At 36.0% G+C, this 22,915-nt stretch overlaps 1 long non-coding RNA gene and 1 pseudogene across 2 annotated transcripts in view; both read right to left on the bottom strand.

Moving 5' to 3' along the window:
- Positions 1 to 22,322, bottom strand: part of LOC140526419 (uncharacterized) — an 82,311-nt gene extending 59,989 nt beyond the window's left edge. For both annotated transcript variants that reach the window (XR_011974364.1, XR_011974365.1), the window contains exon 1: positions 21,728 to 22,322. This is a non-coding gene — a long non-coding RNA (uncharacterized lncRNA). The remainder of the gene's footprint in view (positions 1 to 21,727) is intronic.
- LOC140530403 (uncharacterized) lies at positions 1,246 to 7,002 on the bottom strand (annotated as a pseudogene).
- Positions 22,323 to 22,915: the final 593 nt, after the last annotated feature.

Raw genomic sequence — 22,915 nt, 5'->3', positions numbered from 1 at the left:
CTGCTGATCCAGGGCTACACTGATGCGCACGCAGGGTCCCAAGCTCATGGCTGCCTGTTCACCTGGCTATGCTGAGTTATGTGTGATGTCCCATCATTTGCATCTACCTGTTTTCTGGGGGCTATGCTGAAAATGTATGTGATATACAAATAAACTCAGATCTAAATAATTGAAGTAATACTTTTTGCTCATGGGTAGGTAAAGTCAATACTTATTTACTTTCTTATTTACTTATTTACAATATTTACTTAAAGATGTAAAGGAGGTATATTCAGCAGTATCAGAAATTAAACTATATTATAAACTGAGAGCATTGTTGAAGTGTTAAAAGGATAATTTTAATTATTTTGAAATAACATTTTCTTGTATAAATGAAACCTGTGTAGCCAAGAATAGAAGGAATGCAGAAAATTGGCTGGGGGTAGAACTTTCATAGATTATCTCTTAGATAGGATGCTGTTGGGTTGGAATATTGCTGTGGTGCAGGAAATGATGAGTTGGTTGATTTAAAAAAAACATGAAAAGACTTGGATTTATGAAGGAAGATGCTGTCCACCTTCAGAGAAACAGATGATAGGAAGAAATAAATATAGTGATGTCTTACACATATGTCTATAACTATATATGTGTAAGTATAAGTATGTATATAGATATCCATGTATATATGTGTGTGTGTATTTATACACATACATATATATATGTATAGGTGTGTATGTATCTACCTATAGATCTATGTCTATATCTATCTATACCTATCTCTTCTTTCTCTCTCTCTCTCCATATATACGCATATATATACAGGCTTATATATGCATATATATATATATATATATATATATATATATATATATATATACATATATATATATATATATATCTCCCTATCTTTTACATATATATATATATATATATCCCTATCTTATATATATATATATATATGCATGCATATATATCCATGCTTAATTGTAGCCTTCTTTGGGGGGGGTTGGGAAGGGAAAAAAATAAAAGTAAAACATGCACAACACAGAACAAAATAAAACCAACAAGAAGGCAAAGAAAAGCTAAGCAACCTTGAAACCAACGTGTAGCATTTGTTATATAGGTGTTCATGGAATGGAAATTTATTGTTTTATATTAAATCCTTTCTTACGGTCTACTGTACACATGGCATTTATTTTTCTTTTCTCATTTTGTATTTGTTTAAAATGAAATTAAAAAAAAAAACCAACCACATGTCATGGGTCCCACCCTGCCTTTTTCTCCAGGCTATACTGTAGCACATAGCGTTACTCAGAACTGGCATCTGCCCATTTCCTTGGCTTTGCTAAGACATATGGGGTTAAAGAAGGAAGCTGTTGTTGGTTTTTGCCTGATGCACTGCACTGTGGCTTAGGATCTCCTGTCGGCCTACTTCGGATGCTTTCTGTTTTTAAATGCATTCTCCTTTTACCTGAGTGAAACAGACCTTTCCTGCCAACTTTCCAAGTTTTTTGGGCTAAAAAATTGTTTCATCCCATCGTTTTTGCTGGTTCTACTGATCCAGGATTTGTTTGGGAGCGCTATTTTATGGTTGTTTGGAGGTGAGTATGGTAGAGTTTGGAGAGTTTCCTGCTTACTATGCCATCTTGGTTCCTGGATCTAGTTCTTAACATCAGGGTACAAGAAGACAAACCATTTGCAAATACAATATGCTCAATCCACCTTATCTCAGTTCAAAGTTGATGGAGAAATGCCAGGCTTGCTCCTTAGGTTGCTATTCTACTCATCATTCAAATACTTGCCAGTCTCTAACAATATTTCCCAACATCTCCATATAACTATATTTGTACCAGAACTGGTTGAACTAAGGAAGACATATGAGGGTCCCATCCCAGGTATTCCAGCCATTATTTACTTGGCAGTTCATCATTTCCATTTCTTCATATTTTAGCCAGAGAGTGATATTTTGATAGATGACATCTAAGACACACTGATATGTGGAACAAGTACTTTAAATTTGTTTTAGATTCTCTTCCCATTATGCATATTTTTTCCAGTTAATAATCACAGTTCTTTTCTTCCTTAGATTATCCTCGAAAGTCTTTCTTTTCCTTAGTTTATAATCATTTAATTCTTCTTCATTTGTGATCTTCTATTGAGATGGTAGAAGAATCTCAACCAATCTTTCTTTAACTGCTGTTATCTGTGCTTCAGCAGGGGCTTAGTTTTTCACCTTAGGCATTTTGAGGATCCACTTCTTTTTGACTATAGTGGAAGTCACCCCTTGAGAACTGCCTCAAATTCACAGATTATACCCTCTGAGCCCCCCACAACTACTCTGATTGGTCTCTGGCAAGCTCAAAAAGATCCAGTTGAGGATCTCAGGCTAGCCCTGTTGCAGCTGCCCCCACCCATTTGGTCCAGAGTCAGGGTTGTGCTTGCATTCGCTGACCCTGGCCCCACAGCTACTACAGCCCTAACTGTGGTGCTTGTGCTTTTTATGCTTGTGGTGCTGAAGCACTTGAAAGGCTGAGTTGGCCTAAACTATCTACTGCCCAACCCTGGAACCTGGCACCACAGCATCTCCCCTTCCCCCTCACATCACCCCATACCCTCGGTACCCTGGGGGCTGCTCCTTTTTGGAGCCCTTGATGGCTAAACTGAAACTCATTACCTCCAGGCATTGATGTAAGACCCTAGGGGCTATTACAGGAAACCAGCAGAAGCTATTTCTGTTGTATTCTGGTCCTCTGGGACAATGGGTGGGGAAATGGGGAGAGGAATCAGAGAAGGAGAGAGTCAGAGCCAAGACTTCCCCACAACTATGCTTTAAATCATTCCATAAAAAGTCTGTAATTTGACAGGTCAATTACCTCCTTAAATCCTCTACAAAACTACAGATTCTCACTTTGTTCTGAAAAGTGAAAAGACCCTCTTCAGCTGAAGGCTCTCCTTTTCCCCCATTTTTGTAGTACTTTTTAAATTAATATTTTTTACATTTTTAGTATTATTGATGTGTTTTGTCTTTACATAACAAACATTTGCAAATCACTCTCACTTGGGAGAGTTCTCTTGTAACAAAGTAAAACAGGCAAATACAGTGACCTCAACTGAAAGTTAATGCTACATTTCATATCTATAGCAACCCCCAACTCTCTATTAAAAATAAAAATAACAAAAAATCTATTTCCTCTTACTCTTTCCATTCCATTGGAAAAAAACCAAGAAAACAATTAAATTTCTTATAATTATATGCAGTCTAGCAAAAAAAAAAATCCTCCCAATTGCTATACACAAAAATATTCCTGTCTCACTCCATACCCTAAATCCACTACCTCTTTGTAATGTATATCACATTTCATCATTCATCCTCCGGAATCATGAATGATCACGCACTACAATTCTTACAACTTTTTAAAGAGCTGCTTGTTTTTAACAGTGTTATTATCTTATAAATTGTTCTCCTTGTTTTGGTTATTCCACTCTACATCAAGTTAGAAGTCTTTGAGATTGTTCATTTTATGATATTAACCTTTATTGTAAATTATTCTTTTGTTTCTGCCCACTTTGCTTTGCATCTCTTAATATGTTTTTTCGTGTCTTTTTGCACTCATCTTTTTCTTTATTTCTTACAGCACAACAGATTTCTATCACATTCACATGCCATAACTTACCCTGTCATTCTCCAATTTTTGGATGTCTTAGTTTTCCAGTTTGTGTGTGTCTGTGTTTTGCCACCACAAAGATAATTGCTCTTTTATAGCAACTCTTTTGTGATGAATGCCCCCTTCCAGAACTCTTTAGTCTCTCTTGCCAGCCCTAGTTTGAAAAGTAATTCTAAAGTAGCAGTAATAATCACTTATGTCTTTATAGTGTTTTATGCTTTCAGAAATATAGTAGCTAAGTGGTACAGTGGATAGAATACTGGACTTGAAATCAGGAAGACTCATCTTCATGAGTTCAAAATCAGGCCTCAGAGAATTACTAGCTGTGTGACCCTATGCAAATCACTTAACCCTGTCTGCCTCAATTTCCTCATCTGTAAAGTGAACTAGAGAAGGAAAATTGCAAACCAATCCCATATCTTTGCCAAGAAAATCCTGAATGGGGTCATGAAGCGTAGGACATGACTTCAGAATGCTTTCAGAACAACCAGTGAAGCAGCACTGTGAGTACTAAACTAATTTTTCACACAAGGAGGGAAATAGAGTCAAGGAGAAATTAAGTGACCTGCTGAAGGTCCTATAGCAGCAATTCCTGCTCCACTACTTAGAAGTATTGAATACTGTCCTCTTCCATGATCCAGGCTGAGAATATTACTCAGTTTAAAAAGACAGTCTTTTCTCACTCCTTTGATCTCTCCGAGGATTTGGTTTTACTTCCTACATGTTCAAATTCTACTTTTATTTGATAAACTTCCATTATTACTCCCCTTTACCCCAGCTCTCTCATTCATCCTTATATCTATACCTTGCTTAGAATAGACCCTCAATAAACATTTGCTGGATCAAAATAAATTCTGATTGTTTCCACTTGTAAGAGCTTCAATATTCTTTAAGAGTTAAGAGAGAAAGGGAGGACAGGATGAAGGAAATTAAAGGATGTCGTACATGGAGCTAAAAAGGAGCTGGATTCATATTAGATCTGGGAGGGAGAAAGAAAGGAGGCAGGAATCCTTGGGATAAGCATCACCAAGAAGAATTAGACACTTTCTTGGTTCTCAGTTAGAGTCAGGTTCATTCTCTTTGCCAAAGCAGTTTTTGTGTATTTCTTCTCCCCCCACTTCTTCCTCTTCATTCATCTTCCCTCTTTCTCAATCCAGAAAATTCAATGCAGGGATTTAAATCTTTTCATCTAAAGCATCTGCTCATAGATGAAACTGGAACGAGCTGCCCTAGTAACATATTAGCTGATAGCTACATAATGGGTTTCTTCCTCAAAATTCCCCTAAAATAGATAATGAATATATAGCAAGAAGATGGTTTGAGAGAAACACAATAGGCTTTTCTTATGTATTCAAGGCATACTGTGGTACACAGAGAATGTCTTCTTGTAGTTCTCTTGAAGTGGAAGGCATTTTACAAAGGGCCACTTAGCACAGTCTAACATTTTCACAATACAGTTCATAAATCTATTATCATATTGCTTTAAAAAACAGTATCAGTCTTCCTATTTGTTCATTTAGTACTAACTCCATGGAAAATGTTATGTTCTAAAGATTCCAAAGATTAATTTGATCCTGACAAGACTGCAAAAACATGCTAAATCTCCCAATAATGATTTGTAGCTATTTTGCCTTTTTTTTTTCTGGAAAAATTACAAGTGAACTATTTAAAACAGTAGCTGTTTTCCTCATTCATCTGCTTTGGATCAAATTAATCCCAGTTTTGGATGGAAGATATCATGAATCAGTGTTTATGGTGTAGCATGGTATTTATTAGTTATTACACAATCGTATTCATTTTTTGGCAATTTCTGGCACTCTAACATCAAAATAATAGGAAATATTTCTACTCATTGAGAAGAATTGCCATTATTTCAGACCATATTATAAATCATTACACGACATTCCTGATTTCCAAGTAATTGGAGTCATTGTTGAAGAGAGGCTAATTTGAAAGAGATTATTATCAAACAAATGAATCTTCTCTCTGACCTTGGAAATTATTTTACATTCCATGTACCTAGAATGTCCTCCCTTTTTTACCAACTGCTCTGTCCCACCCTCATTCAAATCATTCTTCCAATCCTACTCTATGAAAGGCTTCTGGCACTAAGCATAGAGTACAAACATTCACTTTCCACAAATCCTTATAGTTTTCATTCCCCAAAATTTCCACTTCAAGACAAATAAAGGAAATGAGTATAGGAAATTTACATCTTAAAACCAGAAAGTGATCAATCTATGATTACATGTTAGTGATGTGTCGACTTCTATAGACATGTTTAGAGAGAGAGAGAGATAGGTAGGTAGATAGGTAGGTAGGTAGCTAGATAGGCAGATAGATAGACAGATAGATAGATAGATAGATAGATAGATAGATAGATAGATAGATAGATAGATAGGTAGGTAGGTAGGTAGGTAGGTAGGTAGGTAGGTAGGTAGGTAGACAGACAGACAGATAGACAGATAGACAGACAGATAGATAGACAGACAGACAGACAGACAGACAGATAGATAGATAGATAAGTAGATGGATAGGTAGGTAGACAGACAGACAGACAGACAGACAGACAGACAGACAGACAGACAGATAGATAGATAGATAGATAGATAGATAGATAGATAGATAGATAAGTAGATGGACATGTGGGTAGGTAGGTAGATAGTGTCAACTGGACTGAACTAGCCTCTAACCAGTGGACATCTGGAGCAGAACAGAGAAGGCTAGAGACAGGAGAATCAGGAATCAAACAAAAGTTTAATTTCAAGCTAGGGGAAAGAGCTTGCAAGCAAGGATACATGTGCCAAGGCCTTGCCCCTAGTAGGGGACCCACTTCAGTGTAGGCAGATCTCAATACTTCTACCTATGGCTACACACTGAGCTGTAGTCCTGACAATGAAAGGTTAAAGCACTAATGTGCCAAGCTGAATTCCTAGCAGGGCTTCATGACCTGAATATGGATACTTGTCCAAGCTTGTCCAGGGCTTGTATGAGCTAAGAGAACACCTGGTGCTGCTCAAAGCAATACATTAATTATGTGATTTTTTGCTTGAAGGTGAGATCATCCTGAGGAAGAGCACAAAGGATTATTGCTATGCCAAGTTCAGGGCACAACTTGCTTGCTGGGCCTTAGCTATGGAAAACAGGGTGTCTCCTAATGGCTTGACATTTCCCCCTTTTTGACCAAAGGGAGAGAGGGTCTGAAAGAGCCCTTACCCTTCTGGTCAGTAAAGCAGAGGCAAGTATAAACCAGGTTGCCAAGAGCGGCCAGTTGGGCCAGGATGAGATGTCGCCCAGGAGTAGGTTCCTTGAGGGAACCTATTGGGGAAGTGTGTCTACAGGTATCATTGCTAGCCATTGTTTGCTTGCAAACTGAAATGAGAGGGAGGCCAGGAATGTGGAGGGAGAAAATGTCAATACATGATTGAATCAGGGCCTTGGAGGTTGGGTACGCAACAAAAAAGAAAAGAAAAAAATAAGCCAGAATAATATACTCAGCCCTCATCGGAAATTGGGAGAGCTATTTCATGTGGATGTCAGCTGCTTCTGGATCTGTACTAGACAAACCTCAAGGTTCCCAGAGGGTTTTGGCATCCTCTCAGAAGTAGGGGCTTTCTTTGGATGATCCAAGAGTACACACCCACAAGTTTGGCAGCTGTAGGAGTACTCAGAAGGACCTGGTGAGGGCCTTAGAGAAAACTCCTTGTATCAGTCTTTGGATCTGAGTTTCTGGTCAGCATCTCTAAACAGCACATAGAGATGGTTTAGTTTCCTAGTCAAACAGGTTCCAAAAATGCAATACATTTTTTCATAAATTAATAATCATAATTACATTAAGTCAGGCCACATTAATGTCACATTATAGATCAAACTACTTAGAAGGCACACAATGGACTAGTTTTGAAAGGGAGATTTACAGGCCATCAAGGCAACCAGGAAAACTTAAATATAAATATCTTGAAACAAAAGACCAAAGTAATACAATAATTAACACCAATATTAACCAACATCAAGTTTCCCTGTATCCTAGCAACTCATTCTCAATGTCCATTTAACCTGTACATTTTGAGTCCCAGATGTCTCATGTAGTTATCTGGTCCCTAGATATCTTTTCTTGGACAATGGGATTTATTCTCAGGACATCTCTAAAGGGAGCTCTGCTTCTCTGGCTCCAAATCAAGAGGTTCCTAGACAATTCTGACTTAATATAATTTAGTGCAATCATTTAAGTTTGGTTCTTCAATCTTGCAACTTCAGAGAATTTTAGTTTGTATAACATTTGCTGTTTCTATCCTTACCTAAATACTGTACCTGATACAAGAATCTTTTAAAAATTTATGAGGGTCCAACGATAAAATGAGTCCTTCTGCCTTTTAAAATGATCAGATGATACTTTAAAAATGGGAAAATAATTTCACTCTTTTTAACATTATCTATACAATTTATATGTAAAATCTCCATCTAATTTTGAGAATTTATTCCTAAAAACATACTCAAAGCCTGAATTTCCATGATAGATAAATTTGGAAATCATTCATACAATCATATTGCTTTCTCAAAATCTGCTTTTCAATTTATTTAGAAAACTTTTATATCACATCTTTGTCTTATTACTTTGTCTAATCTTTTCCTCCTTAGGAGGATATCATCCCTATATTATAATTTGACCCTATGCAAGTCACTTAACCCTAACTGCCTCAGTTTCCTCATTTGTAAAGTGAACTGGAGAAGGAAAATAATTTGACCACAAATACAGCCTAAAATTATAAGATGTTCATGCTTGCATTCTACTATAGTAACTCAAAGATGTTCCAGTATCTATTATTCAATAGATTTAGTATTTTACTTACAAAACTTATTGATTATAGAAATTTGCTACACAAGGCAAAAGGAGGAACAACGTTATTACAATGTCATATATCAAAAGGGAAGGAAATACTTCCTTAGCTCTGCTTGACTCCAGGCATGAGTCACACTTGAAAGTCAAGCCTTTCATCACATAGTGGCAAAAACAAGGCTCAGGATTAAATGGGTGAGGGAATTTCTTTTTCAGAAAGAAAATGGAGGGTGGAGCCAAGATGGCAAAGTAGAAGGATGGACCTGCTCTAGCTCTACCCCCATAGCCCAAAAATACTTGGAAAAAATGACTCTAAACAAATTCTAGAGCAGCAGAAGCCACAAAATGACAGCGAGAGAGATTTCCAACCCAAGACAGCCTGGAAGGCCAACAGGAGAGGAGACCCAAAAACATGCTGAAGAAAATAACGTTTAAAAATAGACTAACTCAAATGGCAAAGGAGATCAAAAAGTCAATGAGGAGAATGGTTTAAAAGACAAAATGTGCCAAATGGAAAAGGAGGATCAAAAGTCACTGAAGAAAATAATTCTTTAAAAATTAGAATGTAACAGATGGAGGCTAATGACTTTATGAGAAACCAAGAAATCACAAAACAAAATCAAAAGAATGAAAAATAGAAGACAATGTCAAATATCTCATTGGAAAAACAACTGACCTGGAAAATAGATCCAGGAGAGATAATTTTGAAATTGTTGGTCTACCTGAAAACCATGATCAAAAAAAGAGCCTAGACATCATCTTCCAGGAAATCATCAAGGAAAACTGCCCTGATATTCTAGAACCAGAGGGTAAAATAAAAATGGAAAGAATTCACTGATCACCTCCTGAAAGAAATCCCAACAGGAAAACTCCTAAGAATACTGTAGTCAAATTCCATAGTTCCCAGGTAAAGGAGAAAATATTGCAAGCAGCCAGAAAGAAGCAATTCAAGTGTTGTGGAAATACAATCAGGATAACACAGGATTTAGCAGCTTCTACCCCAGGGGATCAAAGGGCTTGAAATATAATATTCCAGAGGTCAAAGGAGAAAGGATTAAAACCAAGAATCAGTTACCCAGCAAAACTGAGTATACTTTAGAAAAAAATGGAATTTCAATGAAGTAGAGGACTTCCAAGCATTCTTGTTGAAAGAGCTAAAAAGAAAATTTGACTTTCAAATACAAGAATCAAGAGAAACATGAAAAGGTAAACAGGAAAGAGAAGCCTTAAGGAACTCATTAAAGTTGAACTGTTTACAATCCTACATGGAAAGATGTTATTTGTAACTCATGAGACCTTTTTCAGTATTAGGGTAGTTGGAGGGATTATATATTATGTATATATATATGCACATATAAAAATACATAGATATACACATATATACATATGCATATACTTATTTATATGTACATATACAGAGGGCAGAGGGTGAGCTGAATGTGAAGGAAGAATACCTAAAAAAATTAAAATTTACTGTTGAATGGAATGTACTAAGAGTAAGAGAAAGGGCAAGGTAGAATGTAGCAAATCATCTCACATAAAAGAGGGAGGAACTTTTCCAATGAAGGGGAAGAGAGGGGAGATGAAAGGAAATAATTGAACCTTACTTTCATGGGATTTGGCATAAGGAAGGAGTAACACACACTCAATTGGATATGGAAATCTATTTTACCCCGCAGGAAGGCAAGGGGGAAGGGGATAAGAGAGAGAAGACAATAGAAGGGACAGCAATTTGAGGAAAGGGATAATAAGAAGCAAATGCTATTGTGGGAGGACAGGTCAAGGGGCAGAATGGAATAAATGAAGGGCAGGACAGGACAGAGGGAAATGTGGTTAGTCTTTTACAACATAACTAATATGGAAGTGCTTTACAGTGTTACACATGTATGACCTATATTGAATTGCTGGTTTTCTCAATGTGAGTGGGTTGAGGAGGGAGGGAGGGAGAGAATATGGAACTCAAAGCTTTAAGAATGAATATTAAAAATTGTTTTTACATGCAACTGGAAATTTAGCTATACAGGCAATGGAGTACAGAAATCTATTCTACCCTACAGAAAAATTGAGGGGAAGGGGGTAGAAGAAGGATAGGTAATAGAAGGGAGGACAGACTGGAGGAAGGGGTGGATGAGGTGCATGCTGTCCTAAGGTGGGGGGGAAATGGGGAGAAGATTTTGAGTTCAAATTCTTGTGGAAATGAACGTTAAGAACAGAAAACAAACAAATTACATATATATATATATATATTTTAAAGAAAGAAGATAGCACAATGGAAAAATAAAGTCAGTAGGATCCTACCTTATGCCATGACAAAGTCATCCCCAAAACTTTTCCCAGGCACAGATGTCCACATTTAGCAATTCCCAGACTGCAGCACATATCATTTTCTACTATTGACTTCATGAAAATTCAGACAACTATGTTTGTAATCAAAGCTCAAACAAAAGTATTTTTACCTTAAATAGCAAAATAGGGCTTGAATATCTTCCCTGATATTTCCCAGCAATTCACTTTTCATTTATCCTTTACTTATAAATTAAAACTGCCCATTTTCTAGGGCTTCAGATATATGGAATATACCTAAAAGTTGACTAATCATTAATATGTTGAAGCTACATCCTTAAACTACCAGATACACTTTCATAATAGTCAATATTTTCAAATAAAAATAAATTCACTACTATAGTAAATGTTATTATTACTATTATTATCATCTGCTTTATGACAAAATATACCTTATTAAATATTTAAGTTTCCAAATATCTACTTTTTATCACATTATTTTATCACATCATTTACATTATCATACGTAACAGCATCCAGATTAAAAGGCTGTTTTATCTGACAGTATTTCTGTTGCAGTGGTTTCTCAAGCTTCACAAAATAAGAGATAAAATAAGATAAATATGGAAATTGATAAAGCTCCACCCTCTACTGCCTCCACTTCCTATGACCATTACTGCTGGCTTATATCCTTTGGGGAATGTTTTCCCCCTTTAGAGTAAAACCACTCAGGATGATTAGCCTCAGTTCACAGAATCTTATTGGTCAACACATCAAAGGCCCAGCAACTAAAAACCTTCTAGAGTGATCCTCCTCATTGATAGTTTCCCAATCCTTCCTCTTAACTAAGTATATGCAGCTGAATTCTGTTCATCTCTCTAAAGCATATACAAACAGTACCCCCATGAAAGTTGTAATTTTCCATATGTGCTTGTCTCCCCCATAAGAATGCAAGGTTATTGCATGTGGAGATTGTTTTATGTTTGAGAAATTAGGCCATTATCAGGAAAGCTTACTTCAAAATTCTTTTTCACAGTTACTATTGCTAACTGTATTTCCCTCCATCCTATTCCCTGCCCCCCCTTCCTATTTATTCTGTTCTCTCTCTCTCCTTTCACCCTCTCTCTCCTCAAAAGTGTTTTGCTTCTGACCACCCCCTCCCCTAATCTGCCTTCCCTTCTATCACCTCCTCCTTTTTCTTATCCCCTCCTTTCCTACTTTCCTGTAGGGTAAGATAGATTTCTATACCAAGTTGAGTATATATGTTATTGAAACAGCACTACCATAATGGGGAGTACTCCACTCCACCAGCTCAAGAACTGAGCTGCATTTGGTGTTGGGCACCTTATTTTAGAATGATATAAACTAGCTGGACCACATCCAGGGAATATAAATAGAATTATGAGGAAACCTTGAAACTATGTCATGTCTGGGATGAGTAATGTGGAATGAGAAGAAGAGACTTAGGATAGACAAAAAGTTGGGGAACTAGATCAGTGATTTCATTGTTGCAAAGAAACTCAGAACAAAACTCTTCCTACTAAAATAGGTGAGCACCTTTTCTACAACTTATAGTCTTAGGGAGTTACCCAGAGCACTGAGAGGTTGCATGAGTAGCCCAGGTCCCATAGCCAGCATTTGCCATGATCGAAATGTGAAAACAGGTTTACCTTGCTCCAATGCCATTTTGCCATCTATTATACCACATTGCCCCTGGGGGAAAAATAGATATTCTGAAATAGTCTAAGGTTGTCAGTATAAAGGAGTTCCTTAAGATTAGTGGTCTCTGTTATAGATTGCCATCCGAAACAGAGTTTCTCCTCCTGGCTGTGTTTACACAAAGGTTGGACAATTACTTTTCAGTTATCTTATATTATCAATTCTTTCATCAGGGATTCGGATAGATGGCCTTTGAGAACTTGTCCAATACTAGGGAAGAAAGGGGAGAAGGGAACAAGTATTTACTAAATACCTACTATGTGCCAGGTGCTGTGCTGAGGATCTTACAGATATTATCTTATTTGATCCTCATAACACTATGAGGTAGGTGTTATTATTATCCCTATTTTACAGTTGAGGAAACTGAGGCAGAGAAAGTTTAGTGACTTGCTTAGGATGACACAGCTAGTGAGTATCCAAGCTAAGATTTGAACTCAGGTCTTCCTTACTCCAGGTCAAATGCTTTGTCAACTGTGGGAAACAAGGAAGTTCTATTTCCACAATTTTGGGTGATCAGGGTTGTAACCTAGCACAGGGGGCGGTCAGAAACTTGTGTGCAGGCTTGATGAGCAGTTTGAGGGAAAGTCTATCAGAGAGGAGAACATGAAGTCACATGTCCAGGTGACAGTGGGGAACTAAGTCCAAAATTTGAAATAGTATAAGAAGCTTCCATTATTCTGAACATGTTGTAGTCTTCCTATAGCCTTACTGGAAGCTACCAATTTATTCAAGTGAATAAATATAGAAAACCCTCCCTCTTTTGAACTCTATTTTAGTAAATTTTCCTTGATACTTTTTGTGAGTCAAGTTTGTCTCTAACACAACTGTACCACCTAACTGCCACGGATTAGACCAGATGAACTTTAAGATCTTTTCCAAGACTAGAACTTGATGATCCTGTGACCACCTAATTCTCTGAACTAATTGATAAGTTTTTATTTCAGGAATAGAGAGGTAGCTATGTCCTAGGCTAGAATAAGAATATGAGCCTATCCCTATTCACACTTCTCACTTTTCATTGAACTAAAAATGTGTAGATGGGTGAACCAAAGGGGAGAAAACATGGAGTCATGGAATTGCTAATTCAGGATAGCTCTTGAGGAGTGTCATAAATTCCCTAAATTAAATTCACTTTAACTCATTTTCATTTAAAAAAATAAATATATTCAACAAATGATTATTAGAAAAAAGTACCATTGTCAAAAGTAGTTTGAGTGGACTGTGGATCAGACTCAGTGTTAGTCTTGTTTTTGAAGACATTCTACTTTCTTTATCAAAAGATAGATAATGACTTCCTTTACAGGTTTCTTATTGAACACATGAAAAGTAGGTTATCTCTTCTATATCCTAAATCAAAAACATAGGATGAAATGAAAGTCTTTCAGAAGAAAACTTATTCTCGTTTCCTAATCAGAGAATCAGAAGATTCACAGCTGCTGGGTAAGAAAGTTGCATAAGAGAATGCATGCCTAGGAGGAAAAGACAAAACACTTTGTTAAGAGAAAATAAATTTTTGTTCTTAGGAAGAACAGTCAAAATCAGCCACTGATAAATAAATGAAGGAAGGCAAAATGGAGCTGTAGATAATACCTCTATTGTTTGTTCAAATTCCTGGCCTGAGGCTAAGGCAAATTTTCTTAATTGAACTGTTTCAGCTGGCTAAGAAGTGTTTGAGCAAGAAATTTCAGTAAGTTAAGAGGTCTCTGAAGAGCTGGTAGTTATGAAACCCATAGTTAAGCAACTGAAGGAAGAAGCAGTATTTTCTTTAACAAAGACTAACTGGAAGAATGGGGTGAAGTCTGTCTCTAGTGTAATCTTAAAACCTCCATCACATTCACTAGGAAAACTCAGTGCCAAATTATTGTTTGGTATAATTGGAAAAGTAGATTCCCTTTGCTCCATTGAGATATGAGATGTCTAGTTTATTATTCCTTCTCATTAGGTGTTCTAAGTTTCTGTGTTCCTGATTCTACCCTAAGGCTTCCACTTGAGATTTCAGCATTCCTATGATTCTACCGATGGATTTAAAAACAAGAAGTTCCCTATAAAATATGCAAGCATTCTCAATAAACTCTAGTGGATCCCTATCACCTTCAGGATCTTATACAAAATCTTCTGTTTAGCATTCAGCAACCAGAATAATCTTCTGCTTCCTCCCGTTACCCCACCCACACAGTCTTCTTAAGCTTTTGGGTATCATGCCTTCCCTTGCCTGGGCTCTGCCCAAAGGAATGAACATTTTGATCCCTGAACCTTTTGTTTTCCGTAAGGATCAAACCTTAAAGCCAAACTGCTCTCCCTCTCATTGATTGCCCAACAATAGGTCCCAGGCTAAGCCCCCATAGGTAATTGTTTGGATTCTGATTGGCTCAGAGGGAATGTAATTAGTAATTGTTTCAGTCTTGGTCAGAAACCCTGAGGTCTTCCCCTGCCAGACTGATTTTTTTTAGTAGGTGAAAAGGGTCATTTCTTGGCCCATTTTTTTTTTTTACCTAAGCTTAATCACTGAATGGGCATTGCCTCTGTCAAACTGAGACCTGGGAAAGTCTTAAGTGTATAAAGGTCCAAGTCTCCCACTGAATCCAGGGCCATCTCCAGTCATCCTGATCTATTTCTCACCACTGGACCCAGATGACTGGAGGAGAAAGTGAGGCTGGTGACTTTGCCCAGCCCTGCTTCACTTAAATCCAATCCATTTGCAGGTCATGTCATCTTCTCCCTGATGTCATAGTCCTCTTTGAGAATGAGGAACCAACAACACCAACCACCCTCTCCCCATCCATACCCAACCACAACTCAGTGAGTCAATGACACTGGTTTCCTTGCTTTTCCACAAACAAGCAAGTCCTGGGCATTTTCACTGGCTGGTCCCAAACCTCGAACTCTCTTCCTCATTCTTTGACTCCCAGCTTTTTTCAGGTCTCAGCTACAGTTCTACCTTCTAAAGGAAGCATTGTTTTCCTATTTCCATTTAAATCTAATGCCTTTCTTGGTTTACTACTTGTAGTGTATCCTATACATAGCTTGTTTTGTACATAACTATTTGCATTAGAATTATAATAGTGATCTCTCTCCATTAGATTGTGAGCCTTGAGGACTGGAACTGTGTTTGGTCTTTCCAAGGTGTTGACCCCAGTGTTTAGCACAGAGCCTGGTACAAGCCAGGTGCTCAACAAATCCTTATTCATTGACTGAATGACTGACTGAGGCTACAGGGAATATAACATAGAAGCGAATATGAAAGCTATGTATTGATGTATACCTTTGGCTTCTCTCTCTTCCTTGAGCGTTACAGTCAGACTCTGTATTGACATATAAGCATCTACAGGCAGATAGATAGCTACTAATAGATTGGTGTTGTTGTGGTAAGGTAGATCAGAGAAACAGCTGTTGCTGCCATGTGGGACTCATGACTGAGATAGTCAAAGACCAGTTCTGAGGAGGGAGCCACAGTTTGTAGCTGAATGAGAACTGAATCACAAGACTAACAGCTAGTGAGAATCCCCTTGGGCAGTTGAGCAGGGAGATGTAGGTGGATTTCTCTCACTCCTCCTACTTTTCTTTCTCTTGTGATTTAGAGCTTGGGTCCCTATTCATTTTTCCTAGAACTGTGGGTATAGGTGCTTTCAGGAATTTCCCCCTACCACTCCCTGAGTATTTGGGAGGACAAGTGGGAAGGAATTTGGAAGATTCCTGGAGGCACATGGTTCAGTGTAAGGGCATTTTTTTTCCTTCTTATGTTTAATAAATCATGTCTTCACTGTATGTAGAGTTTCTGGTCCTGGGGAAAAATAATAAGCATTTATTAATTGCTTGCTATATGGTAGGGGCACTAGGTGATACAGTGGATACAGCACTGGGGTTGGAATCAGGAAGATTCATACAAATCTAGCCTTAGTAGTTAGTTGTCTAACTATAGGAAAGTCACTTAGCCCTGTTTTCCTCACTTAACTCATTTGTAAAATGAGCTGGAGAAGGAAATGGTAAACTACTCCAGTATTATTGTCAAGGAAACCCCAAATGGGGTCACAAAAAGTCAGACACAAGTGAACAGCATGTACCAGGCCCTGTGCTAAACACTTTACAAATACCATCTCATTTGATCCTTACAACAACCCTAGAAGATAGGTACTATTGAGAAAATTGAAGTAGGCAGAGATTATGTCTTGTCATGGAGCTGGTAAATATCTGAGGTTAGATTTGAACTCAGGTTTTCCAGATTCCAAATTCCAAATTCCAAATTCAGTACTCACTGCACCACCTAACTCTTACAGCCTGAAATTCAATGTTTCATATATTCCAAAATATAGTTAAAATCATTCTATGTTCTTCATAAAGGAGATTTCCACCATGTTCCTGATTACCAATAAATAAGTTAGTGGAGGGAGTCTCAGTAACATAGACCAATATAGTGAATTATAATTTCCTCTACTGCTGTTTTCTGACAATAGGACTTTGATTTTGTAAATAAATCTTCTAGGAGTACTTTAAAAAAAAATTAATTCATCTCTGACTATGCTTTTTGAGGAAAGTGAAGGCAAAACCTTCGATTTAATCTTGAGATGAACTCTCCCTATCCTCACTCCCTTCCTTAGAGCAGCACTTTCTCTGCTCTGTAGTTTTTAGAGTTGCCTAGGGCACTGAAAGAATAAATGATTTGCCTTGAGCATGCAGACAGTATGTTTCCAAGGCCCTGCACACATATATACAGAGAGCATGAAATAATCACAATGGCAAAAAACCAAAAACTGTATGTAATTAGGAAGAGTGTGTACGTAATTTGACTAATGGACTGAATGAATGAGAATAATTCAATTTAACCCAACAAACATTATGAAGAAACTTTAAAAGGGAAGTAGCCATCATCCAATGAAAGTATAGAGTCATCAAGAACAACTTGTTGCAACTTCATTTCGTTTTCCTTTTCAGTAAGGTTCTTGGATGTACACATTGTGTACATAGATTTCAGCAAAACAGTGGAGAAAAAAAAAACTCTATCGTTCCTGGGTGAGATGGAGAGATGATAATACAGCTAAGTATATTCAAGAACTGACCGAACATATAGAGCAGTTATTAATGGTCTGATGTCAACTTAAAGGGAGATCTTTTTGTAGAGTAGCTCAAGGATTGGATCTCCACTATATAACTCTTCACTTGAAATGTTACAGTTTGTAATATAATCATATTTCAATTAATACCATGTGTATACTTTCCTATTTCTGTCAGAAACACTACTAGATGCAGGTAGGTAGCACAGTGAATAATCTGAAGTCAGGAAGACCTGAGTTCAAATTCTCCCTCAGATACTTACTAACTATGTGATTGTGGGTTGTCACTTTACCTCTATATGTCTCAGTTCCCTCAACTTTAAAATAGAAATAATAATAGCATCTACCGTCTCAGGATTGTCATGAGGATCAAATAAGGTAATGTTTCCAATTTGCTTAGCACAGTACTTAGAACTTAGCAGACACTTAATAAAATGCGTGTTTCCTTCCATTCTGCCAACCATCCAGGTTCCTAATCTCATCTCTAGTCATTATTACTTACTTACTTGTCAATAGCCTCCATATCTAACCAACTGACAAGCTTTATCAGTTTCACCTCTCTCTTATCCCTTAAATCTGGCCCCTTTTCTTCATTCACATGAACTCTATTCCTAATTCATGCTCTCATCGTCTGTCACCTGAACCATTGGAGAGCACTGGCCCACATCTCTCCCCTCAAGTCATTCTCCAAACAACCGCCAGAAAGAAAGCTCTAAAAAAAAAAAAAAAAAAAAAAAAAGAGTCTGGCCATGCTACTCCCTTGTTCCATAAAACTTCAGGGACTCCCTATTATTTCTAGAATCAAATATGATTCTAGATCCTTTGTTTGAGAAGACCATACATTTGTAAACTTATTTATGTTATTCCCTTATATAGACTTTTTTCTTTGAGAATAATTCCAGATTGCTTTCCAAAATGGTTGAATTAGTTCACAATTCCACCAACAATGAATTAGTCTACATCTACATCTCCTCCAATATTTGTCACTTTCCCCTTCTATCATTTTAACCAATCTTCTGGGTGTAAAATATTATCTCAAGGTGTTTAATTTGCATTTCTCAATCAATAATGATATAGGGCATTTTTTCATATAACTATAAATTGCATTGATTTCTTCATTGGAAAACTGCCTATTTATATCTTTTGACTTTTTTATCAAATAGGGAATTACTTGCATTCTTATAGATTTGACATGCTTCTTTATATATTTGAGGTATGAGACCTTTACCAGAGAAACTAAAAATTGTTTTCCCTAATTTTCTACTTTCCTTCTAATCTTGGCTACATGTTTTATTTGTATAAAAACTTTTTAATTCATTGTAATCCAAATTATCCATTTTATATCTAACTTTGTTCTCTATCTCTTGTTTATTTGTAAATTGTTCACCTAGCCATGTCTGATAAGTAATATGTCCCATGTTCTAATTTTCTTGTAATATCTTTCTTTATATCTAGATCATGTATCCATTTTAACCTTATCTTGCTAAATGGTATAAGATTTTTTCTTTGCCATTTCTACTATGCCACTTTCCAGTTTTCCCCAAAATTTTTACCAAATAATTAATTCTTATCCCAAAATCTTAAGTCTTTACACAGGTCAAATACAAGGTTATATATATTTGCTGCTGTAACTTGTATGTCTATTTTGTTCCATTGATCTACCTTTCTATTTCTTAGCCAGTACTAAATGATTTTGATAATTCTAGATTTACAACATAGTTTCACATCTAGTACTGCTAACCCTCCTTACTTTACATTTTTTCATTAGGTACTTTGATAATTTTGGCTTTTTGTACTTCTAAATGAATTTTATTATTATTTTTTCTAATTCAGTAAAGTAATTATTTTGGTAATTTAATTGGGATGGTATTGAATATATAAATTAGTTTGAGTAAACTTTTCATTTCTATTATGTTGTCCTGCTTCCCCATGAACTATTAACATTTCTCTAATTATTTAAATATTATTTTATTTGTACAAAAAGTATATGTATATGTATATATATATATATTTGTATATATAATTTCCTTCATATAGTTCCTGAGTTTGCTTTGGCACACACTTTTAAGTTCACCAGAATGAACTTTGTTGCGTTCTTAACATTACAATTGTAAATCCCACCTCTCTACTTTTGCAGGTCCACAAGCATATTCCAGGCCTGGATTCGCTGCTTCCTTACCTCTGGCTCTTAGAATCTCTTAGCATCCTTGAAATCTGAGGGAAAATGCCACCTCCTACATGAGACCTTCCCTGATCATCCCATCTACCCAGTTACTTTGCATTTATTTTTTCATATTTTTTATACATTGATAAATGCATCTTTTATCTCTTCCAATAGAATGTAAACCCCTTGAAGGCAGACACATTTTTATTTTTGTATCTTCAATCCTTTATCAATGCTTATTGATTTTTTGTTTTATATTAAAACATGGTAATTATTGATTTGTACCATTTTACTATTGTCAAAAAGAATGACATAAGATGAAAAGCTACTATTCTGTTTTCAGAGTGAGCATTTATTCCTTAGAAATCAGCAAATGCTACAAATAAGCACTTGATTTATTGTTTTGTTGATTTTCTAGACTTAAGAAAGTGATGGAGAAAATTTTAATAAGGTATATTAAACTTGAAAGTGTGTCATGAGTTTAAAAAAAAGAATGATCCAAGCTAGATTTAAACTAGTGAAATATTGATCCATATTTGTTCAGATAATTGATATAAAAATCTAAAATAGTGCCTAAAATATTCATATCAGCAAAAAAATGATTCATTAAATTTGATTTTTTCATTTTAAGTATCTGCCTGTGTCAATTTTTGACCATTCTATTTTTCTAGTATGGACTTGCTTATTAAACACATGAGAACAGAAAGATTATATAACTAACTCCATAAATCCTTTCAAAGATTTTTATAATTGTGAGTAGTTATCTCTATTTCTGTACAAGGTCATACCAGACATTGCTAACATTCTACTGTCTAGTACATGTTTTAGTTGTTCTCAAAATGAAACCATGTGGTCTTCCTATGGTTAGACACGTATCTTTCAGCTGTTCATATTGAAGTACAATATTTCTTTTCCTTGCTGGAGTTATATAGAAATAGCTGATTGCCTGCTGTGCTGTATAAGCTATTCTGGTCAATTAAATGAGGAAAAAGAAACAGTTAAGAGAGTTCTGTCATCTACACTGCCCTCTGCTGAACCTATTTTATGATAATTGCAGAATTTCATTTTCATTTTCATAATTATACACATCCAAAACCCCACCAAGAGTCAAGAAGTTTGCTAGATGTGGAAATAATATTGTTTTCTACCAAACTGTGGGTTATATGGAATTCTGTGGCAAAGATATATATTTTTAAAAGATTTACATAACTAGTTACACAGATGATTCCAGAAATTAATTACAAATTACAAAATCCTTTCCTAAGAAATGAGACAATGTGCTATTTAGGAAATATGAAGCTCCATTTTTTGTGTAAAATTCATTAGAAAACAGAGTTATGTATGCTTGCTGAAAAAAAACAATTCAAATTAGCAAATATTTTTTAGCCAGATATATATATATGTATGTATATCATTTAAATATAATTTAAATTATTTAGATTTTAAAAATATGCCATTATTCCTATCATAAATAATTCTCTAGAATATCTTTCCAGAGAGTTATAGACTCTATCACAGTTACAAGAGAGTTCCTAAAATGTTATTTTCAATATTTTGCTCTCTTAAAAGCATGACTATGTTTTATAATAATTTTACATGTAAAAGCAGAAATATCATTATTCTTAAGGATCAACCAGTTTTTGATTACTGGAGTTTTTCTTATTACATAGATCTTGGGGGAAAAGGTATCCTTTTTAACTCATGATTTCCCTTTAACTATCTTTTACTAGGTTTATAGTATATAAAGAGAGCTATCTGAAATGTTGGCATGAAGCAAGGTGAAAGGTAGATATTTGAGTTTGACAAGATGCCTAGATGCACAGCATGTTGTCTTAATCCGCTCTATATGTACCCTTTGCAAATTTTTTCTCTGGGCATATTACAACTGTTTTGAAGAAGGACAATTTTACTCCTGAAACCTGTGATGATACCATTTGATCTTTCTGAAAGCTTTGACATGAGCTTTTAAATTAGTATTCCAACTCTAGTTCACTATGAAGAGTGAATGAAGAATTAAAAAGTCAGATGTTACCTTTGCAACCGGTTGCTCAAGGGATGGAATTCTTCCACAAAGACCCACTAGTACAGCACACTGACCTGCCAATCATGAGACGGCTGAAGGCAATGTCTGAAAGCTTCATTTTCACTACAGGAGACTTGCTTCAAGCCTTCATGGGACCCACCACCTAAAGGAACTGAAAGTGCAGTTAAAGGAGCCAAGCAAAATGAAAGGGCTGCTTGAGGAATTCCTATTTTCAAAAGGATAAGGTGGATAAATAATAATAAATTGCAACTCAGCAGCAGCTGACGGGAAGGTCATACATGATACTGCCCACGGGGCGCTAATCCTTCAGACAGACTCATTTGTCCTAACTCTCCTAAGTAATTGGGATTGTTCCAGCACAATAAGATAGGAAATTAGGTCTCTGTTCTGTATGTAGCTGTATTCTGTTCTACTTCTGTTGGATTCTTTTCCAGAACATTATTATACTGGCCAAAGTTCTCCTTGTTTCACTTTTGTGTGTAAGGTCGTGGAAAACTCATTTAACCTAACTGTTTTGCTTTCTCCTTTTTGTTTTTGCAAGACAAGGAATGAAGGAGAAGTGAAAATTGATAGTACCTATAGTGAAAAGCTTTACTAAGGAAAGTCAACAGATTGAGAAGGTGGGACAGAGAGATGGGGAGAAATTCTTGTATGGATAATTAACTTTCCAAGTCCAAATTGATATACAGTTATGATTGATTCTAATTATAAAAATATCCTCTATATTATGGGTCCTTAACCTAGAGATATTAGAGAACACATGAACTTGGATAAGGAAGAAAAAAATACATCTTTATTTTTGACTAATGTCTAAGTAAAATGTAACATTTTTTTAATTATGAATTTTTTTAAAAGTTGTACTGAGAAGAGATCCATAGGCTTCAAAGGATTATCAATGGTGTCCATTACACAAAAATGGTTGAGAATTCCTGTCCTAAGTGAAGCAAACTTTTAAGAAATGAGTAGAACACATTTTTATATCCATCCATGAAAAATACAAGGAAAGGAACAAGCCATATGATAGAGTAAAACATCAACAACATAAAAAGTTTCAGTGTCAGGGCATCCTAACATTCAAACAGCAAGTAAAATGTAGAAAAATATCTGCAAGGTGTTTAGAAAAAAATGTACTTGAAAGTTTCCTCATTAATAAATTCTCTGCATAAGGACATGTTC

Source organism: Notamacropus eugenii, chromosome 2, assembly GCF_028372415.1.
Source record: "Notamacropus eugenii isolate mMacEug1 chromosome 2, mMacEug1.pri_v2, whole genome shotgun sequence".
Lineage (NCBI taxonomy): Eukaryota > Metazoa > Chordata > Mammalia > Diprotodontia > Macropodidae > Notamacropus > Notamacropus eugenii.
The sequence above is the reverse complement of the archived record's forward strand: the minus strand, read 5'-3'. Positions and strand labels throughout refer to the sequence as shown.